Source organism: Microcebus murinus, chromosome 22 (genome assembly GCF_040939455.1).
Source record: "Microcebus murinus isolate Inina chromosome 22, M.murinus_Inina_mat1.0, whole genome shotgun sequence".
In the NCBI taxonomy this organism is placed as follows: domain Eukaryota; kingdom Metazoa; phylum Chordata; class Mammalia; order Primates; family Cheirogaleidae; genus Microcebus; species Microcebus murinus.
In genome coordinates this window covers 35,058,304-35,080,142 of record NC_134125.1, presented here as the reverse complement: position 1 = coordinate 35,080,142, position 21,839 = coordinate 35,058,304, and the positions used below count along the sequence as shown (strand labels likewise).

The 21,839-nt window shown below is 62.9% G+C and overlaps 6 pseudogenes; all 6 read left to right on the top strand.

The window, feature by feature from the left end:
• The first annotated feature begins 1,287 nt into the window (after positions 1–1,287).
• Positions 1,288–1,409, top strand: LOC142863737 (uncharacterized; annotated as a pseudogene).
• Positions 1,410–4,812: 3,403 nt separating this feature from the next.
• Positions 4,813–4,930, top strand: LOC142863680 (uncharacterized; annotated as a pseudogene).
• Positions 4,931–8,453: 3,523 nt separating this feature from the next.
• On the top strand, positions 8,454–8,575 carry LOC142863736 (uncharacterized; annotated as a pseudogene).
• Positions 8,576–11,979: 3,404 nt separating this feature from the next.
• On the top strand, positions 11,980–12,097 carry LOC142863679 (uncharacterized; annotated as a pseudogene).
• Positions 12,098–15,632: 3,535 nt separating this feature from the next.
• Positions 15,633–15,754, top strand: LOC142863735 (uncharacterized; annotated as a pseudogene).
• A 3,403-nt stretch (positions 15,755–19,157) lies between these two features.
• On the top strand, positions 19,158–19,275 carry LOC142863678 (uncharacterized; annotated as a pseudogene).
• Positions 19,276–21,839: the final 2,564 nt, after the last annotated feature.

Sequence of the window (21,839 nt, the reverse complement as noted above, 5' to 3'; positions counted from 1 at the left end):
ACCCGGGCTTCGCATTTTCACAGCAGCCGGTCGTGGGCTGAGGACACCTGGGGCGTTGGGAACTCCCTGGCTTCTCCTTGGTTTAACATCTGAGCTGCTTGTGAATTGTGCCGCCACACACACCCGAGTGCAGGTGTCTTCCGCACAGACTGCGGGCCTCGCTCTTCTGAATGCCGCTAGCTCGCCACCCACCCACGGGTGAACCTGGTCAGGGTACTTTCTCTCAGGGGCAGACTCTGATCCGGGCGGGCTACCGGTGTCTCTGTTTGCTCGTTTCTTTCTTCCATTTCGGGAAAGGCTTCCTTACTGGGTGTGGAAATCTCCTATGCCTTTCCTCACCTATTCTGTCAGCTTTAAAATTCTCTTTCAGTTACCACCCTCACAGATGGAGTAGGAAACTCTTTCCGGTGCACTCATTAGTGAAATGACCTCAATGAAGCTGGAATCCAATATCTAATCGCCGATTTCTAGCGAGTCCACACGCCAGGGTGGTCGGGGTCCAATGCAGCCCCGGCCAGGCCCAGGCCCCTTGGACTGGGCCACAGGAGGACACAGAGGAGGGTCCCGGCCCCCACGGTAGCGGTGCGGGCAGTTCTCCAAGGGCTTGGGCGTTTTCCAGTGGTAGGAGATGGAGGGGACTGATTTCTTCAGCGCCACACAAACCACGCCACCCCACCCCACCCATGGGACACATCCCGAGAGAGAGAGAGAGAGAGAGAGAGAGAGAGAGAGAGAGAGAGAGAGAGAGAGAGAGTGAGAGAGAGTGAGAGAGAGAGAGACGCCCCATACACTCGCTCCCCTCCCTTTTGCGCTGTGCCCCGGCCCTGGTCTGGGGGAATAGGGGGCAGCCCACCCACAGGGCTGGGGGGGGGCGCAGCTGAAAGAGGTTGTCGGGGAGGGCGGCCCCTGGCTGGGGTCAAAGGGCGAGAGCCCCGCGCATGCGCAGTCAGCAGTGGCGGCGGCGGGGACGCGCTGGGGGTTGGGCAGCTGGTAGGTGAAGTAGGCCAGGCGAGGAGAGGAGGGGGGCTGGAAGGTCTCCACCTTGGCGAGTCCAGCCGTGGAATCGCATCTTGTTGAGTGAGTGTGAGTGTGTGTGGGTGTGTATAGAGAGACAGCTCCCCACCCCGGCCCGCCCCGCCCCGCCCGTCACCCCTGTCCCTCGGAGCCCGCCGGACCCGGCCGGCGAACTCAACAGTCCCGGCCCGGCGCGGGGCCTGGGGCGGGAGGAGGCGGCGGGGAAGCGCAGAGAGGCTCGGCTTCTTGAGCGTGGCAGGGGCGCCTTCCACCGTCTAGGGCCACACCACCCTGAACGCGCCCGCCGGATCTCGTCTGTTCTCGGAAGCTAAGCAGGGTCGGGCCTGGTTAGTACTTGGATGGAGACCGCCTGGGAATACCGGGTGCGGTAGGCTGCTGCTGCTTTTTTTTTTTTGCCTCTTGTTCTGTCCCCTTTCTGGGAGCGCGGCGGCGGACCGGGGTGGGGGTCACCCCCACCCTCAGCGCCCGCCGCGGTGCCTGGCACCCCAGCCCGCACCGTGGGGCCTCCTCTTGTCCCAAGCCGCGACACCGCCGCCACGCGACAGCATGCGTGGCATCTGGACTGTCAGGTCTCAGACCAAAGGTCTGGTCTGTGGGAACCGACACGCTGGAGGAAACCTTGAGAGTCTGAGAGGGGAGGGAGTTCCAGAAGAAGGCCAGGATGTCATTTTGAGGGAGTACGTGACCAGAACTCGTCCCGTTGCTTTTGGGGTTCTATGGGCTCCACGTAGGAATCTTTGGTGGTGGCACCTGATGTTGGGGGATCCGGAGTCACACCCAGACCTGCTCCACAGGCCTCCTTTTACTTTTCTCTTCGGATTCATTATTTTTAAAACGTGTCTCTTACCTCTATTATTGCATTTTCTTTTCTCTCTCTTTTCAAGCAGTTGATGGGAGTCCAAGTATCCAGGTGACATGTGTTGCCCGTGCCCCCCTCCCCCCTGTGTTCTTATTCATTTACCTCTCATGTTGTTCCAGCGTATTGTGGGGGTACCAATGTTAAGGTCGGGTACGTTGTCCTCTCCCAGCCTCCCCCCTCCGGTCATTAGCTTCAAGTGCGCCCATCCCCCAGTCGGTGCGCACCCACCCCATTCCTAATGGATGTGTATGCCCATCCCCTCCTCCCGCCCGCCCGACGCCCACCCGATGAAGGTGATTCCTCTGTGTCCACTTAGGTGTCCATCCGTTCGTACCGATTTGGTGGTGAGCGCGCTCACGTGGCGCTCGTGTGTCCATTCTTGGGATACTTGGCTTACTGGAACGGGTTCCAGCTCTGGCCGGGAGAACACGAGAGGTGCCCTCTCACCGCTGCTCCTCAGGGCCGAATGGCACTCCGTGGTGTCCACGCGCCAGATTTTATTAATGCACTCCTGGATGGATGGGCACTCGGGTCGCTTCCACATCTTTGCGATTGTGAATTGTGCCCTAACTGTAACCCTAACCCTTACCCCGCCCGTCTCCTGTGCCCCTGCCTGACGCACTCCTCCCCGGCCAGGCCCGTCACCGTCCTCGGCCCCTGCCTGAACGGCTCCTTCCTACCCGGCCCGTCACCGTCACCGTCTTCGGCCCCTGCCTGACATGCTCCTCCTTGCCCGTCACCATCCTCGGCCCCTGCATGACCGGCTCCCCCGTCGCCTGGGCCTTCCAAGGGCTTGGTGTGGACGCTGCTTCCAGGAAGCCCTCCAGAAACCCGGCAGCAGGGTGGACGCAGCAGTCTCGAGCAGCCATCCCTAAGTCGCGTGTGGGGGACGTGCCCCCGCTGTGCCGTGGGGGCCCAGCCTGGTGTCTTCCCTGAGGCCCTGCGGCTGCCGCTCCCCGCGAGGGGAGAGCGGCGGAGGTGGGGACGGCCTCCTGATGGGGACGTACACGCAGCTCTCCACACGCAGCTCTCCACGTCGGATTCCGGGGCTCTCTGTCCTGCCAGAAGGCCCAGCTGGCCTGCGGGTCCTTAGAGTGGCAAAAACATCCAAAAACTGAGATTGAGGGTCCGGTGGGTGTCTGCACTTTTGTGCTGGGTACCCCAGGGAGGCCCGGGGGCTGGCTGGACAACGTGGTCTGCTGGGCGGGGGGTTTGGAGGAGCAACTGATGCCCTTTGCACTTTGGGTAGCAAGAGTCTGAGGTGTCTCTGAGCCCTGCGCCATGTCGGGCGGGGGCGCGGGGGGGGGGGAGGAGGAGGAGGTGGGAAGGGCCGGGGCCTGCAGTGGTGTTCCCGGGGTGGCACGGCAAGTGGCTTCTTCCACAGGCTGCTTGGCCTGGGCTCCCTGCACCTGGGCCTTTGGAGGACTGGCCCTGTGCTTGCCAACACTTCCTGCAGGGACCCAGAGCTGGGAGGTTGCATCTCTCAGCCCTGGGTCGGGCAGAGCCCCAGCAGGCCATGCCCACAACCTCTCTCAGCACGGGTCCCCCAGAAGGCTCCTTTGGGACCAGGATTCTCTTGCGGTGACTCTTTAAGGTCTGGCCCCTGGATGGAGGGGCACCAGGAGTAGAGGAGCAGGAAGGGGAAGGGGGTGGCCAGGCGAGGGGACACGTTGAGGCCAAGTCCCAGCTTCAGCCTGATCCTCCTGGGAACCCCGGGGTGGACATCACACCTCCTGGTTGTCCCGCTCTGAGACAAGGAGCCGGGCTTCGCATTCCCACAGCAGCCGGTCGTGGGCTGAGGACACCTGGGGCGTTGGGAACTCCCTGGCTTCTCCTTGGTTTAACATCTGGAGCTGCTTGTGAATTGTGCCGCCACACACACCCGAGTGCAGGTGTCTTCCGCACAGACTGCGGGCCTCGCTCTTCTGAATGCCGCTAGCTCGCCAACCACCCACGGGTGAACCTGGTCAGGGTACTTTCTCTCAGGGACAGACTCTGATCCGGGCGGGCTACCGGTGTCTCTGTTTGCTCGTTTCTTTCTTCCATTTCGGGAAAGTCTTCCTTGCTGGGTGTGGAAATCTCCTATGCCTTCCCTCGCCTATTCTGTCAGCTTTAAAATTCTCTTTCAGTTGCCACCCTCACAGATGGTTTAGGAAACTCTTTCCGGTGCACTCATTAGTGAAATGACCTCCATGAAGCTGGAATCCAATATCTAATCGCCGATTTTTAGCGAGTCCACACGCCAGGGTGGTCGGGGTCCAATGCAGCCCCGGCCAGGCCCAGGCCCCTTGGACTGGGCCACAGGAGGACACAGAGGAGGGTCCCGGCCCCCACGGTAGCGGTGCGGGCAGTTCTCCAAGGGCTTGGGGGTTTTCCAGAGGGAGGAGATGGAGGGGATTGATTTCTTCAGAGCCCCCCAAAGCACCCCACCCCACCCCACCACACCCATGGGACACATCCCGAGAGACGCCCCTACACTCGCTCCCCTCCCCCATGCGCTGTGCCCCAGCCCTGGCCCTGGGGAATAGGCGGCAGCCCACGCACAGGGCGGGGGGCACAGCTGAAAGGGTTTGTGGGGGAGGGCGGCCCCTGGCTGGGGGCAAAGGTCGAGCGCCCCGTGCGTGTGCTCAGTCAGCAGGGGCGGCGCGCTGGGGGTGGGGGGCAGGTAGGTGAAGGAGGCGAGGAGAGGAGGGGGGCTGGAAGGTCTCCACCTTGGCGGGTCCAGCCGTGGAGGCCCATCTCGCGTGTGTGTGTGTGTGTGTGTGTGTGTGTGTGTGTCTGGACAGCCCCCCACGCCGCCCCGCCCCTCTCCCCAGTCCCGCGGAGCCCGCCGGACCCGGCCGGCGAACGCAACAGGCCCGGAGAGGGGAAGCGCAGAGAGGCTCGGCTTCTTGAGCGGGGCAGGGGCGCCCTCCGCCGTCTCCGGCCATGCCGGCCTGAACGCGCCCGGTCTCGTCTGGTCTCGGAAGCTAAGCAGGGTCGGGCCTGGTCAGTACTTGGATGGGAGACCGCCTGGGAATACTGGTGCCGTAGGCTTTTTTTTTTTTTTTTTTTTTTTTTTGCCTCTTGTTCTGTCCCCTTTCTGGGAGCGCGGCGGCGGTCAGGGGGATCACCCCCACCCTCAGCGCCCGTCGCGGTGCCTGGCGCCCCAGCCCGCACCGTGGGGCCTCCTCTTGTCCCGAGCTGTGACACCGCCGCCACGCGGCAGCACGCGTGGCATCTGGACTGTCAGGTGTCAGACCAAAGGTCTGGTCTGTGGGAACCGACACGCTGGAGGAAACCTTGAGAGGCTGAGAGGGGAGGGAGTTCCAGGAGAATTCCAGGACGTCATTTTGAGCGAGTATGTGACCAGAACTCATCCCGTTGCTTTTGGGGTTCTACGGGCTACACGTAGGAATCTTTGGTGGTGGCACTGGATGTTGGGGGATCCGGAGTCACACGCAGACCTGCTCCACAGGCCTCATTTTACTTTTCTTTTCGGATTCATTTTCTGAAAAGGTGTGTCTTATCTCTATGATTACATTTCCTTTTCTCTCTCTTTCCGAGCAGATCATGGGAGTCCACGTATTGAGGTGACATGTATTGCCCGTGCCCCCCTCCCCCCCGTTTTCTGATTCATTTATTTCTCATTTTCTCCCAGCGTATGGTGGGGGTACCAATGTTAAGGTCAGCTGCATCGCCCTGTCCCCGCCTCCCCCCTCGGGTCAGAGCTTCAAGTGCGCCCATGCCCCGGTTGGTGCGCACCCACCCCATTCCTAATGGATGTGCACGCCCATCCCCTGCCCACGCCCGCCCGACACCCACCCGATGAAGGCGATTCCTCTGTGTCCACTTAGGTGTCCATCGGTTCCTACCAATCTGCTGGCGAGCGCGCGCACGTGGCGCTCTTGTGTCCGTTCTTGGGACACTTGGCTTACTGGAACGGGTTCCAGCTCTGGCCGGGAGAACACGAGAGGTGCCCTCTCACCGCTGTTCCTCATAGCTGAACGGCACTCCGTGGTGTCCACGCGCCACATTTTATTAATGCACCCGTGGATCGATGGGCACTCGGGGCGCTTCCACATCTTTGCGATTGTGAATGGCGCCCTAACTGTAACCCTGACCCCTACCCAGCCCGTCTCCTCTGCCCCTGCCTGAGGCGCTCCTCCCCCGCCAGGCCCGTCACTGTCCTCGTCCCCTGCCTGACCGGCTCCTCCCCGCCCGGCCTGTCACCATCCTCTGCCCCTGCGTGACACGCTCCTCCCCGCCCGGCCCATCACCTTGGCCCCTGCCTGACTCGCTCCTCCCCACCTCGGCCCCTGCCTGACGGGCTCCTCCGTCGCCTGGGCCTTCCGAGGGCTTGGTGTGGACGCTGCTTCCAGGAAGCCCTCCAGGAACCCGGCAGCCGGGCGGCCGCAGCAGTCTCGCGCAGCCCTCGCTAAGTCGCGGGCGGGGCACGTGCCCCCACTGTGCCGCGGGGGCCCAGCCCGGTGTCTTCTCTGAGGCCCTGCGGCTGCCGCTCCCCGCGAGGGGAGAGCCGTGGAGGTGGGGACCGCCTCCTGGTGGGGACGTACACCCAGCTCTCCGCGTCGGATTCCGGGGCTCTCTGTCCTGCCCGGAGGCCCAGCTGGCCTGCGGGTCCTTAGAGTGGCAGAAACGTCCTCAAGCTGATATTGCCAGTCAGGTGGGTGTCTGCACTTTTGTGCCGGGCACCCCAGGGAGGCCCAGGGGCTGGCTGGACAACGCGGCCTGCTGGGGGTCGGGGGTGCGCTTTGGAGGAGCAACTGATGCCCTTTGGACTTTGCTAGCAGCGTCTGAGGTGTCTCTGAGCCCTGCTCCATGTCGGGGAGAGGAGGAGGAGGAGGAGGTGGCAGGGGCCGTGACCTACAGTCGTGTTCCCGGGGTGGCACGGCATGTGGCTTCTTCCACAGGCTGCTCGGCCTGGGCTCCCTGCACCTGGGCCTTTGGAGGACTGGCCCTGTTCTTGCCGACACTTCCTGCAGGGACCCAGAGCTGGGAGGTTGCATCTCCCAGCCCTGGGTCGGGCAGAGCCCCAGCGGGCCATGCCCACAACCTCTCTCAGCACGGGTCCCCCAGAAGGCTTCTTTGGGACCAGGATTCTCTTGCGGGTGACTGTTTAAGGTCTGGCCCCTGGGTGGAGGGGCACCAGGAGTAGAGGAGCAGGAAGGGGAAGGGGGTGGCCAGGTGAGGGGACACTTTGAGGCCAAGTCCAAGCTTCAGCCTGATCCTCCTGGGAACCCCGGGGTGGACATCACACCTCCTGGTTGTCCTGCTCTGAGACCCGGACCCGGGCTTCGCATTTTCACAGCAGCCGGTCGTGGGCTGAGGACACCTGGGGCGTTGGGAACTCCCTGGCTTCTCCTTGGTTTAACATCTGAGCTGCTTGTGAATTGTGCCGCCACACACACCCGAGTGCAGGTGTCTTCCGCACAGACTGCGGGCCTCGCTCTTCTGAATGCCGCTAGCTCGCCACCCACCCACGGGTGAACCTGGTCAGGGTACTTTCTCTCAGGGGCAGACTCTGATCCGGGCGGGCTACCGGTGTCTCTGTTTGCTCGTTTCTTTCTTCCATTTCGGGAAAGGCTTCCTTACTGGGTGTGGAAATCTCCTATGCCTTTCCTCACCTATTCTGTCAGCTTTAAAATTCTCTTTCAGTTACCACCCTCACAGATGGAGTAGGAAACTCTTTCCGGTGCACTCATTAGTGAAATGACCTCAATGAAGCTGGAATCCAATATCTAATCGCCGATTTCTAGCGAGTCCACACGCCAGGGTGGTCGGGGTCCAATGCAGCCCCGGCCAGGCCCAGGCCCCTTGGACTGGGCCACAGGAGGACACAGAGGAGGGTCCCGGCCCCCACGGTAGCGGTGCGGGCAGTTCTCCAAGGGCTTGGGCGTTTTCCAGTGGTAGGAGATGGAGGGGACTGATTTCTTCAGCGCCACACAAACCACGCCACCCCACCCCACCCATGGGACACATCCCGAGAGAGAGAGAGAGAGAGAGAGAGAGAGAGAGAGAGAGAGAGAGTGAGAGAGAGTGAGAGAGAGAGAGACGCCCCATACACTCGCTCCCCTCCCTTTTGCGCTGTGCCCCGGCCCTGGTCTGGGGGAATAGGGGGCAGCCCACCCACAGGGCTGGGGGGGGCGCAGCTGAAAGAGGTTGTCGGGGAGGGCGGCCCCTGGCTGGGGTCAAAGGGCGAGAGCCCTGCGCGTGCGCAGTCAGCAGTGGCGGCGGCGGGGACGCGCTGGGGGTTGGGCAGCTGGTAGGTGAAGTAGGCCAGGCGAGGAGAGGAGGTGGGCTGGAAGGTCTCCACCTTGGCGAGTCCAGCCGTGGAATCGCATCTTGTTGAGTGAGTGTGAGTGTGTGTGGGTGTGTATAGAGAGACAGCTCCCCACCCCGGCCCGCCCCGCCCCGCCCGTCACCCCTGTCCCTCGGAGCCCGCCGGACCCGGCCGGCGAACTCAACAGTCCCGGCCCGGCGCGGGGCCTGGGGCGGGAGGAGGCGGCGGGGAAGCGCAGAGAGGCTCGGCTTCTTGAGCGTGGCAGGGGCGCCTTCCACCGTCTAGGGCCACACCACCCTGAACGCGCCCGCCGGATCTCGTCTGTTCTCGGAAGCTAAGCAGGGTCGGGCCTGGTTAGTACTTGGATGGAGACCGCCTGGGAATACCGGGTGCGGTAGGCTGCTGCTGCTTTTTTTTTTTTGCCTCTTGTTCTGTCCCCTTTCTGGGAGCGCGGCGGCGGACCGGGGTGGGGGTCACCCCCACCCTCAGCGCCCGCCGCGGTGCCTGGCACCCCAGCCCGCACCGTGGGGCCTCCTCTTGTCCCAAGCCGCGACACCGCCGCCACGCGACAGCATGCGTGGCATCTGGACTGTCAGGTCTCAGACCAAAGGTCTGGTCTGTGGGAACCGACACGCTGGAGGAAACCTTGAGAGTCTGAGAGGGGAGGGAGTTCCAGAAGAAGGCCAGGATGTCATTTTGAGGGAGTACGTGACCAGAACTCGTCCCGTTGCTTTTGGGGTTCTATGGGCTCCACGTAGGAATCTTTGGTGGTGGCACCTGATGTTGGGGGATCCGGAGTCACACCCAGACCTGCTCCACAGGCCTCCTTTTACTTTTCTCTTCGGATTCATTATTTTTAAAACGTGTCTCTTACCTCTATTATTGCATTTTCTTTTCTCTCTCTTTTCAAGCAGTTGATGGGAGTCCAAGTATCCAGGTGACATGTGTTGCCCGTGCCCCCCTCCCCCCTGTGTTCTTATTCATTTACCTCTCATGTTGTTCCAGCGTATTGTGGGGGTACCAATGTTAAGGTCGGGTACGTTGTCCTCTCCCAGCCTCCCCCCTCCGGTCATTAGCTTCAAGTGCGCCCATCCCCCAGTCGGTGCGCACCCACCCCATTCCTAATGGATGTGTATGCCCATCCCCTCCTCCCGCCCGCCCGACGCCCACCCGATGAAGGTGATTCCTCTGTGTCCACTTAGGTGTCCATCCGTTCGTACCGATTTGGTGGTGAGCGCGCTCACGTGGCGCTCGTGTGTCCATTCTTGGGATACTTGGCTTACTGGAACGGGTTCCAGCTCTGGCCGGGAGAACACGAGAGGTGCCCTCTCACCGCTGCTCCTCAGGGCCGAATGGCACTCCGTGGTGTCCACGCGCCAGATTTTATTAATGCACTCCTGGATGGATGGGCACTCGGGTCGCTTCCACATCTTTGCGATTGTGAATTGTGCCCTAACTGTAACCCTAACCCTTACCCCGCCCGTCTCCTGTGCCCCTGCCTGACGCACTCCTCCCCGGCCAGGCCCGTCACCGTCCTCGGCCCCTGCCTGAACGGCTCCTTCCTACCCGGCCCGTCACCGTCACCGTCTTCGGCCCCTGCCTGACATGCTCCTCCTTGCCCGTCACCATCCTCGGCCCCTGCATGACCGGCTCCCCCGTCGCCTGGGCCTTCCAAGGGCTTGGTGTGGACGCTGCTTCCAGGAAGCCCTCCAGAAACCCGGCAGCAGGGTGGACGCAGCAGTCTCGAGCAGCCATCCCTAAGTCGCGTGTGGGGGACGTGCCCCCGCTGTGCCGTGGGGGCCCAGCCTGGTGTCTTCCCTGAGGCCCTGCGGCTGCCGCTCCCCGCGAGGGGAGAGCGGCGGAGGTGGGGACGGCCTCCTGATGGGGACGTACACGCAGCTCTCCACACGCAGCTCTCCACGTCGGATTCCGGGGCTCTCTGTCCTGCCAGAAGGCCCAGCTGGCCTGCGGGTCCTTAGAGTGGCAAAAACATCCAAAAACTGAGATTGAGGGTCCGGTGGGTGTCTGCACTTTTGTGCTGGGTACCCCAGGGAGGCCCGGGGGCTGGCTGGACAACGTGGTCTGCTGGGCGGGGGGTTTGGAGGAGCAACTGATGCCCTTTGCACTTTGGGTAGCAAGAGTCTGAGGTGTCTCTGAGCCCTGCGCCATGTCGGGCGGGGGCGCGGGGGGGGGGGGAGGAGGAGGAGGTGGGAAGGGCCGGGGCCTGCAGTGGTGTTCCCGGGGTGGCACGGCAAGTGGCTTCTTCCACAGGCTGCTTGGCCTGGGCTCCCTGCACCTGGGCCTTTGGAGGACTGGCCCTGTGCTTGCCAACACTTCCTGCAGGGACCCAGAGCTGGGAGGTTGCATCTCTCAGCCCTGGGTCGGGCAGAGCCCCAGCAGGCCATGCCCACAACCTCTCTCAGCACGGGTCCCCCAGAAGGCTCCTTTGGGACCAGGATTCTCTTGCGGTGACTCTTTAAGGTCTGGCCCCTGGATGGAGGGGCACCAGGAGTAGAGGAGCAGGAAGGGGAAGGGGGTGGCCAGGCGAGGGGACACGTTGAGGCCAAGTCCCAGCTTCAGCCTGATCCTCCTGGGAACCCCGGGGTGGACATCACACCTCCTGGTTGTCCCGCTCTGAGACAAGGAGCCGGGCTTCGCATTCCCACAGCAGCCGGTCGTGGGCTGAGGACACCTGGGGCGTTGGGAACTCCCTGGCTTCTCCTTGGTTTAACATCTGGAGCTGCTTGTGAATTGTGCCGCCACACACACCCGAGTGCAGGTGTCTTCCGCACAGACTGCGGGCCTCGCTCTTCTGAATGCCGCTAGCTCGCCAACCACCCACGGGTGAACCTGGTCAGGGTACTTTCTCTCAGGGACAGACTCTGATCCGGGCGGGCTACCGGTGTCTCTGTTTGCTCGTTTCTTTCTTCCATTTCGGGAAAGTCTTCCTTGCTGGGTGTGGAAATCTCCTATGCCTTCCCTCGCCTATTCTGTCAGCTTTAAAATTCTCTTTCAGTTGCCACCCTCACAGATGGTTTAGGAAACTCTTTCCGGTGCACTCATTAGTGAAATGACCTCCATGAAGCTGGAATCCAATATCTAATCGCCGATTTTTAGCGAGTCCACACGCCAGGGTGGTCGGGGTCCAATGCAGCCCCGGCCAGGCCCAGGCCCCTTGGACTGGGCCACAGGAGGACACAGAGGAGGGTCCCGGCCCCCACGGTAGCGGTGCGGGCAGTTCTCCAAGGGCTTGGGGGTTTTCCAGAGGGAGGAGATGGAGGGGATTGATTTCTTCAGAGCCCCCCAAAGCACCCCACCCCACCCCACCACACCCATGGGACACATCCCGAGAGACGCCCCTACACTCGCTCCCCTCCCCCATGCGCTGTGCCCCAGCCCTGGCCCTGGGGAATAGGCGGCAGCCCACGCACAGGGCGGGGGGCACAGCTGAAAGGGTTTGTGGGGGAGGGCGGCCCCTGGCTGGGGGCAAAGGTCGAGCGCCCCGTGCGTGTGCTCAGTCAGCAGGGGCGGCGCGCTGGGGGTGGGGGGCAGGTAGGTGAAGGAGGCGAGGAGAGGAGGGGGGCTGGAAGGTCTCCACCTTGGCGGGTCCAGCCGTGGAGGCCCATCTCGCGTGTGTGTGTGTGTGTGTGTGTGTGTGTGTGTGTCTGGACAGCCCCCCACGCCGCCCCGCCCCTCTCCCCAGTCCCGCGGAGCCCGCCGGACCCGGCCGGCGAACGCAACAGGCCCGGAGAGGGGAAGCGCAGAGAGGCTCGGCTTCTTGAGCGGGGCAGGGGCGCCCTCCGCCGTCTCCGGCCATGCCGGCCTGAACGCGCCCGGTCTCGTCTGGTCTCGGAAGCTAAGCAGGGTCGGGCCTGGTCAGTACTTGGATGGGAGACCGCCTGGGAATACTGGTGCCGTAGGCTTTTTTTTTTTTTTTTTTTTTTTGCCTCTTGTTCTGTCCCCTTTCTGGGAGCGCGGCGGCGGTCAGGGGGATCACCCCCACCCTCAGCGCCCGTCGCGGTGCCTGGCGCCCCAGCCCGCACCGTGGGGCCTCCTCTTGTCCCGAGCTGTGACACCGCCGCCACGCGGCAGCACGCGTGGCATCTGGACTGTCAGGTGTCAGACCAAAGGTCTGGTCTGTGGGAACCGACACGCTGGAGGAAACCTTGAGAGGCTGAGAGGGGAGGGAGTTCCAGGAGAATTCCAGGACGTCATTTTGAGCGAGTATGTGACCAGAACTCATCCCGTTGCTTTTGGGGTTCTACGGGCTACACGTAGGAATCTTTGGTGGTGGCACTGGATGTTGGGGGATCCGGAGTCACACGCAGACCTGCTCCACAGGCCTCATTTTACTTTTCTTTTCGGATTCATTTTCTGAAAAGGTGTGTCTTATCTCTATGATTACATTTCCTTTTCTCTCTCTTTCCGAGCAGATCATGGGAGTCCACGTATTGAGGTGACATGTATTGCCCGTGCCCCCCTCCCCCCCGTTTTCTGATTCATTTATTTCTCATTTTCTCCCAGCGTATGGTGGGGGTACCAATGTTAAGGTCAGCTGCATCGCCCTGTCCCCGCCTCCCCCCTCGGGTCAGAGCTTCAAGTGCGCCCATGCCCCGGTTGGTGCGCACCCACCCCATTCCTAATGGATGTGCATGCCCATCCCCTGCCCACGCCCGCCCGACACCCACCCGATGAAGGCGATTCCTCTGTGTCCACTTAGGTGTCCATCGGTTCCTACCAATCTGCTGGCGAGCGCGCGCACGTGGCGCTCTTGTGTCCGTTCTTGGGACACTTGGCTTACTGGAACGGGTTCCAGCTCTGGCCGGGAGAACACGAGAGGTGCCCTCTCACCGCTGTTCCTCATAGCTGAACGGCACTCCGTGGTGTCCACGCGCCACATTTTATTAATGCACCCGTGGATCGATGGGCACTCGGGGCGCTTCCACATCTTTGCGATTGTGAATGGCGCCCTAACTGTAACCCTGACCCCTACCCAGCCCGTCTCCTCTGCCCCTGCCTGAGGCGCTCCTCCCCCGCCAGGCCCGTCACTGTCCTCGTCCCCTGCCTGACCGGCTCCTCCCCGCCCGGCCTGTCACCATCCTCTGCCCCTGCGTGACACGCTCCTCCCCGCCCGGCCCATCACCTTGGCCCCTGCCTGACTCGCTCCTCCCCACCTCGGCCCCTGCCTGACGGGCTCCTCCGTCGCCTGGGCCTTCCGAGGGCTTGGTGTGGACGCTGCTTCCAGGAAGCCCTCCAGGAACCCGGCAGCCGGGCGGCCGCAGCAGTCTCGCGCAGCCCTCGCTAAGTCGCGGGCGGGGCACGTGCCCCCACTGTGCCGCGGGGGCCCAGCCCGGTGTCTTCTCTGAGGCCCTGCGGCTGCCGCTCCCCGCGAGGGGAGAGCCGTGGAGGTGGGGACCGCCTCCTGGTGGGGACGTACACCCAGCTCTCCGCGTCGGATTCCGGGGCTCTCTGTCCTGCCCGGAGGCCCAGCTGGCCTGCGGGTCCTTAGAGTGGCAGAAACGTCCTCAAGCTGATATTGCCAGTCAGGTGGGTGTCTGCACTTTTGTGCCGGGCACCCCAGGGAGGCCCAGGGGCTGGCTGGACAACGCGGCCTGCTGGGGGTCGGGGGTGCGCTTTGGAGGAGCAACTGATGCCCTTTGGACTTTGCTAGCAGCGTCTGAGGTGTCTCTGAGCCCTGCTCCATGTCGGGGAGAGGAGGAGGAGGAGGAGGTGGCAGGGGCCGTGACCTACAGTCGTGTTCCCGGGGTGGCACGGCATGTGGCTTCTTCCACAGGCTGCTCGGCCTGGGCTCCCTGCACCTGGGCCTTTGGAGGACTGGCCCTGTTCTTGCCGACACTTCCTGCAGGGACCCAGAGCTGGGAGGTTGCATCTCCCAGCCCTGGGTCGGGCAGAGCCCCAGCGGGCCATGCCCACAACCTCTCTCAGCACGGGTCCCCCAGAAGGCTTCTTTGGGACCAGGATTCTCTTGCGGGTGACTGTTTAAGGTCTGGCCCCTGGGTGGAGGGGCACCAGGAGTAGAGGAGCAGGAAGGGGAAGGGGGTGGCCAGGTGAGGGGACACTTTGAGGCCAAGTCCAAGCTTCAGCCTGATCCTCCTGGGAACCCCGGGGTGGACATCACACCTCCTGGTTGTCCTGCTCTGAGACCCGGACCCGGGCTTCGCATTTTCACAGCAGCCGGTCGTGGGCTGAGGACACCTGGGGCGTTGGGAACTCCCTGGCTTCTCCTTGGTTTAACATCTGAGCTGCTTGTGAATTGTGCCGCCACACACACCCGAGTGCAGGTGTCTTCCGCACAGACTGCGGGCCTCGCTCTTCTGAATGCCGCTAGCTCGCCACCCACCCACGGGTGAACCTGGTCAGGGTACTTTCTCTCAGGGGCAGACTCTGATCCGGGCGGGCTACCGGTGTCTCTGTTTGCTCGTTTCTTTCTTCCATTTCGGGAAAGGCTTCCTTACTGGGTGTGGAAATCTCCTATGCCTTTCCTCACCTATTCTGTCAGCTTTAAAATTCTCTTTCAGTTACCACCCTCACAGATGGAGTAGGAAACTCTTTCCGGTGCACTCATTAGTGAAATGACCTCAATGAAGCTGGAATCCAATATCTAATCGCCGATTTCTAGCGAGTCCACACGCCAGGGTGGTCGGGGTCCAATGCAGCCCCGGCCAGGCCCAGGCCCCTTGGACTGGGCCACAGGAGGACACAGAGGAGGGTCCCGGCCCCCACGGTAGCGGTGCGGGCAGTTCTCCAAGGGCTTGGGCGTTTTCCAGTGGTAGGAGATGGAGGGGACTGATTTCTTCAGCGCCACACAAACCACGCCACCCCACCCCACCCATGGGACACATCCCGAGAGAGAGAGAGAGAGAGAGAGAGAGAGAGAGAGAGAGAGAGAGAGAGAGAGAGAGAGTGAGAGAGAGTGAGAGAGAGAGAGACGCCCCATACACTCGCTCCCCTCCCTTTTGCGCTGTGCCCCGGCCCTGGTCTGGGGGAATAGGGGGCAGCCCACCCACAGGGCTGGGGGGGGGCGCAGCTGAAAGAGGTTGTCGGGGAGGGCGGCCCCTGGCTGGGGTCAAAGGGCGAGAGCCCCGCGCATGCGCAGTCAGCAGTGGCGGCGGCGGGGACGCGCTGGGGGTTGGGCAGCTGGTAGGTGAAGTAGGCCAGGCGAGGAGAGGAGGGGGGCTGGAAGGTCTCCACCTTGGCGAGTCCAGCCGTGGAATCGCATCTTGTTGAGTGAGTGTGAGTGTGTGTGGGTGTGTATAGAGAGACAGCTCCCCACCCCGGCCCGCCCCGCCCCGCCCGTCACCCCTGTCCCTCGGAGCCCGCCGGACCCGGCCGGCGAACTCAACAGTCCCGGCCCGGCGCGGGGCCTGGGGCGGGAGGAGGCGGCGGGGAAGCGCAGAGAGGCTCGGCTTCTTGAGCGTGGCAGGGGCGCCTTCCACCGTCTAGGGCCACACCACCCTGAACGCGCCCGCCGGATCTCGTCTGTTCTCGGAAGCTAAGCAGGGTCGGGCCTGGTTAGTACTTGGATGGAGACCGCCTGGGAATACCGGGTGCGGTAGGCTGCTGCTGCTTTTTTTTTTTTGCCTCTTGTTCTGTCCCCTTTCTGGGAGCGCGGCGGCGGACCGGGGTGGGGGTCACCCCCACCCTCAGCGCCCGCCGCGGTGCCTGGCACCCCAGCCCGCACCGTGGGGCCTCCTCTTGTCCCAAGCCGCGACACCGCCGCCACGCGACAGCATGCGTGGCATCTGGACTGTCAGGTCTCAGACCAAAGGTCTGGTCTGTGGGAACCGACACGCTGGAGGAAACCTTGAGAGTCTGAGAGGGGAGGGAGTTCCAGAAGAAGGCCAGGATGTCATTTTGAGGGAGTACGTGACCAGAACTCGTCCCGTTGCTTTTGGGGTTCTATGGGCTCCACGTAGGAATCTTTGGTGGTGGCACCTGATGTTGGGGGATCCGGAGTCACACCCAGACCTGCTCCACAGGCCTCCTTTTACTTTTCTCTTCGGATTCATTATTTTTAAAACGTGTCTCTTACCTCTATTATTGCATTTTCTTTTCTCTCTCTTTTCAAGCAGTTGATGGGAGTCCAAGTATCCAGGTGACATGTGTTGCCCGTGCCCCCCTCCCCCCTGTGTTCTTATTCATTTACCTCTCATGTTGTTCCAGCGTATTGTGGGGGTACCAATGTTAAGGTCGGGTACGTTGTCCTCTCCCAGCCTCCCCCCTCCGGTCATTAGCTTCAAGTGCGCCCATCCCCCAGTCGGTGCGCACCCACCCCATTCCTAATGGATGTGTATGCCCATCCCCTCCTCCCGCCCGCCCGACGCCCACCCGATGAAGGTGATTCCTCTGTGTCCACTTAGGTGTCCATCCGTTCGTACCGATTTGGTGGTGAGCGCGCTCACGTGGCGCTCGTGTGTCCATTCTTGGGATACTTGGCTTACTGGAACGGGTTCCAGCTCTGGCCGGGAGAACACGAGAGGTGCCCTCTCACCGCTGCTCCTCAGGGCCGAATGGCACTCCGTGGTGTCCACGCGCCAGATTTTATTAATGCACTCCTGGATGGATGGGCACTCGGGTCGCTTCCACATCTTTGCGATTGTGAATTGTGCCCTAACTGTAACCCTAACCCTTACCCCGCCCGTCTCCTGTGCCCCTGCCTGACGCACTCCTCCCCGGCCAGGCCCGTCACCGTCCTCGGCCCCTGCCTGAACGGCTCCTTCCTACCCGGCCCGTCACCGTCACCGTCTTCGGCCCCTGCCTGACATGCTCCTCCTTGCCCGTCACCATCCTCGGCCCCTGCATGACCGGCTCCCCCGTCGCCTGGGCCTTCCAAGGGCTTGGTGTGGACGCTGCTTCCAGGAAGCCCTCCAGAAACCCGGCAGCAGGGTGGACGCAGCAGTCTCGAGCAGCCATCCCTAAGTCGCGTGTGGGGGACGTGCCCCCGCTGTGCCGTGGGGGCCCAGCCTGGTGTCTTCCCTGAGGCCCTGCGGCTGCCGCTCCCCGCGAGGGGAGAGCGGCGGAGGTGGGGACGGCCTCCTGATGGGGACGTACACGCAGCTCTCCACACGCAGCTCTCCACGTCGGATTCCGGGGCTCTCTGTCCTGCCAGAAGGCCCAGCTGGCCTGCGGGTCCTTAGAGTGGCAAAAACATCCAAAAACTGAGATTGAGGGTCCGGTGGGTGTCTGCACTTTTGTGCTGGGTACCCCAGGGAGGCCCGGGGGCTGGCTGGACAACGTGGTCTGCTGGGCGGGGGGTTTGGAGGAGCAACTGATGCCCTTTGCACTTTGGGTAGCAAGAGTCTGAGGTGTCTCTGAGCCCTGCGCCATGTCGGGCGGGGGCGCGGGGGGGGGGGAGGAGGAGGAGGTGGGAAGGGCCGGGGCCTGCAGTGGTGTTCCCGGGGTGGCACGGCAAGTGGCTTCTTCCACAGGCTGCTTGGCCTGGGCTCCCTGCACCTGGGCCTTTGGAGGACTGGCCCTGTGCTTGCCAACACTTCCTGCAGGGACCCAGAGCTGGGAGGTTGCATCTCTCAGCCCTGGGTCGGGCAGAGCCCCAGCAGGCCATGCCCACAACCTCTCTCAGCACGGGTCCCCCAGAAGGCTCCTTTGGGACCAGGATTCTCTTGCGGTGACTCTTTAAGGTCTGGCCCCTGGATGGAGGGGCACCAGGAGTAGAGGAGCAGGAAGGGGAAGGGGGTGGCCAGGCGAGGGGACACGTTGAGGCCAAGTCCCAGCTTCAGCCTGATCCTCCTGGGAACCCCGGGGTGGACATCACACCTCCTGGTTGTCCCGCTCTGAGACAAGGAGCCGGGCTTCGCATTCCCACAGCAGCCGGTCGTGGGCTGAGGACACCTGGGGCGTTGGGAACTCCCTGGCTTCTCCTTGGTTTAACATCTGGAGCTGCTTGTGAATTGTGCCGCCACACACACCCGAGTGCAGGTGTCTTCCGCACAGACTGCGGGCCTCGCTCTTCTGAATGCCGCTAGCTCGCCAACCACCCACGGGTGAACCTGGTCAGGGTACTTTCTCTCAGGGACAGACTCTGATCCGGGCGGGCTACCGGTGTCTCTGTTTGCTCGTTTCTTTCTTCCATTTCGGGAAAGTCTTCCTTGCTGGGTGTGGAAATCTCCTATGCCTTCCCTCGCCTATTCTGTCAGCTTTAAAATTCTCTTTCAGTTGCCACCCTCACAGATGGTTTAGGAAACTCTTTCCGGTGCACTCATTAGTGAAATGACCTCCATGAAGCTGGAATCCAATATCTAATCGCCGATTTTTAGCGAGTCCACACGCCAGGGTGGTCGGGGTCCAATGCAGCCCCGGCCAGGCCCAGGCCCCTTGGACTGGGCCACAGGAGGACACAGAGGAGGGTCCCGGCCCCCACGGTAGCGGTGCGGGCAGTTCTCCAAGGGCTTGGGGGTTTTCCAGAGGGAGGAGATGGAGGGGATTGATTTCTTCAGAGCCCCCCAAAGCACCCCACCCCACCCCACCACACCCATGGGACACATCCCGAGAGACGCCCCTACACTCGCTCCCCTCCCCCATGCGCTGTGCCCCAGCCCTGGCCCTGGGGAATAGGCGGCAGCCCACGCACAGGGCGGGGGGCACAGCTGAAAGGGTTTGTGGGGGAGGGCGGCCCCTGGCTGGGGGCAAAGGTCGAGCGCCCCGTGCGTGTGCTCAGTCAGCAGGGGCGGCGCGCTGGGGGTGGGGGGCAGGTAGGTGAAGGAGGCGAGGAGAGGAGGGGGGCTGGAAGGTCTCCACCTTGGCGGGTCCAGCCGTGGAGGCCCATCTCGCGTGTGTGTGTGTGTGTGTGTGTGTGTGTGTGTGTCTGGACAGCCCCCCACGCCGCCCCGCCCCTCTCCCCAGTCCCGCGGAGCCCGCCGGACCCGGCCGGCGAACGCAACAGGCCCGGAGAGGGGAAGCGCAGAGAGGCTCGGCTTCTTGAGCGGGGCAGGGGCGCCCTCCGCCGTCTCCGGCCATGCCGGCCTGAACGCGCCCGGTCTCGTCTGGTCTCGGAAGCTAAGCAGGGTCGGGCCTGGTCAGTACTTGGATGGGAGACCGCCTGGGAATACTGGTGCCGTAGGCTTTTTTTTTTTTTTTTTTTTTTTTTGCCTCTTGTTCTGTCCCCTTTCTGGGAGCGCGGCGGCGGTCAGGGGGATCACCCCCACCCTCAGCGCCCGTCGCGGTGCCTGGCGCCCCAGCCCGCACCGTGGGGCCTCCTCTTGTCCCGAGCTGTGACACCGCCGCCACGCGGCAGCACGCGTGGCATCTGGACTGTCAGGTGTCAGACCAAAGGTCTGGTCTGTGGGAACCGACACGCTGGAGGAAACCTTGAGAGGCTGAGAGGGGAGGGAGTTCCAGGAGAATTCCAGGACGTCATTTTGAGCGAGTATGTGACCAGAACTCATCCCGTTGCTTTTGGGGTTCTACGGGCTACACGTAGGAATCTTTGGTGGTGGCACTGGATGTTGGGGGATCCGGAGTCACACGCAGACCTGCTCCACAGGCCTCATTTTACTTTTCTTTTCGGATTCATTTTCTGAAAAGGTGTGTCTTATCTCTATGATTACATTTCCTTTTCTCTCTCTTTCCGAGCAGATCATGGGAGTCCACGTATTGAGGTGACATGTATTGCCCGTGCCCCCCTCCCCCCCGTTTTCTGATTCATTTATTTCTCATTTTCTCCCAGCGTATGGTGGGGGTACCAATGTTAAGGTCAGCTGCATCGCCCTGTCCCCGCCTCCCCCCTCGGGTCAGAGCTTCAAGTGCGCCCATGCCCCGGTTGGTGCGCACCCACCCCATTCCTAATGGATGTGCACGCCCATCCCCTGCCCACGCCCGCCCGACACCCACCCGATGAAGGCGATTCCTCTGTGTCCACTTAGGTGTCCATCGGTTCCTACCAATCTGCTGGCGAGCGCGCGCACGTGGCGCTCTTGTGTCCGTTCTTGGGACACTTGGCTTACTGGAACGGGTTCCAGCTCTGGCCGGGAGAACACGAGAGGTGCCCTCTCACCGCTGTTCCTCATAGCTGAACGGCACTCCGTGGTGTCCACGCGCCACATTTTATTAATGCACCCGTGGATCGATGGGCACTCGGGGCGCTTCCACATCTTTGCGATTGTGAATGGCGCCCTAACTGTAACCCTGACCCCTACCCAGCCCGTCTCCTCTGCCCCTGCCTGAGGCGCTCCTCCCCCGCCAGGCCCGTCACTGTCCTCGTCCCCTGCCTGACCGGCTCCTCCCCGCCCGGCCTGTCACCGTCCTCTGCCCCTGCGTGACACGCTCCTCCCCGCCCGGCCCATCACCTTGGCCCCTGCCTGACTCGCTCCTCCCCACCTCGGCCCCTGCCTGACGGTCTCCTCCGTCGCCTGGGCCTTCCGAGGGCTTGGTGTGGACGCTGCTTCCAGGAAGCCCTCCAGGAACCCGGCAGCCGGGCGGCCGCAGCAGTCTCGCGCAGCCCTCGCTAAGTCGCGGGCGGGGCACGTGCCCCCACTGTGCCGCGGGGGCCCAGCCCGGTGTCTTCTCTGAGGCCCTGCGGCTGCCGCTCCCCGCGAGGGGAGAGCCGTGGAGGTGGGGACCGCCTCCTGGTGGGGACGTACACCCAGCTCTCCGCGTCGGATTCCGGGGCTCTCTGTCCTGCCCGGAGGCCCAGCTGGCCTGCGGGTCCTTAGAGTGGCAGAAACGTCCTCAAGCTGATATTGCCAGTCAGGTGGGTGTCTGCACTTTTGTGCCGGGCACCCCAGGGAGGCCCAGGGGCTGGCTGGACAACGCGGCCTGCTGGGGGTCGGGGGTGCGCTTTGGAGGAGCAACTGATGCCCTTTGGACTTTGCTAGCAGCGTCTGAGGTGTCTCTGAGCCCTGCTCCATGTCGGGGAGAGGAGGAGGAGGAGGAGGTGGCAGGGGCCGTGACCTACAGTCGTGTTCCCGGGGTGGCACGGCATGTGGCTTCTTCCACAGGCTGCTCGGCCTGGGCTCCCTGCACCTGGGCCTTTGGAGGACTGGCCCTGTTCTTGCCGACACTTCCTGCAGGGACCCAGAGCTGGGAGGTTGCATCTCCCAGCCCTGGGTCGGGCAGAGCCCCAGCGGGCCATGCCCACAACCTCTCTCAGCACGGGTCCCCCAGAAGGCTTCTTTGGGACCAGGATTCTCTTGCGGGTGACTGTTTAAGGTCTGGCCCCTGGGTGGAGGGGCACCAGGAGTAGAGGAGCAGGAAGGGGAAGGGGGTGGCCAGGTGAGGGGACACTTTGAGGCCAAGTCCAAGCTTCAGCCTGATCCTCCTGGGAACCCCGGGGTGGACATCACACCTCCTGGTTGTCCTGCTCTGAGACCCGGACCCGGGCTTCGCATTTTCACAGCAGCCGGTCGTGGGCTGAGGACACCTGGGGCGTTGGGAACTCCCTGGCTTCTCCTTGGTTTAACATCTGAGCTGCTTGTGAATTGTGCCGCCACACACACCCGAGTGCAGGTGTCTTCCGCACAGACTGCGGGCCTCGCTCTTCTGAATGCCGCTAGCTCGCCACCCACCCACGGGTGAACCTGGTCAGGGTACTTTCTCTCAGGGGCAGACTCTGATCCGGGCGGGCTACCGGTGTCTCTGTTTGCTCGTTTCTTTCTTCCATTTCGGGAAAGGCTTCCTTACTGGGTGTGG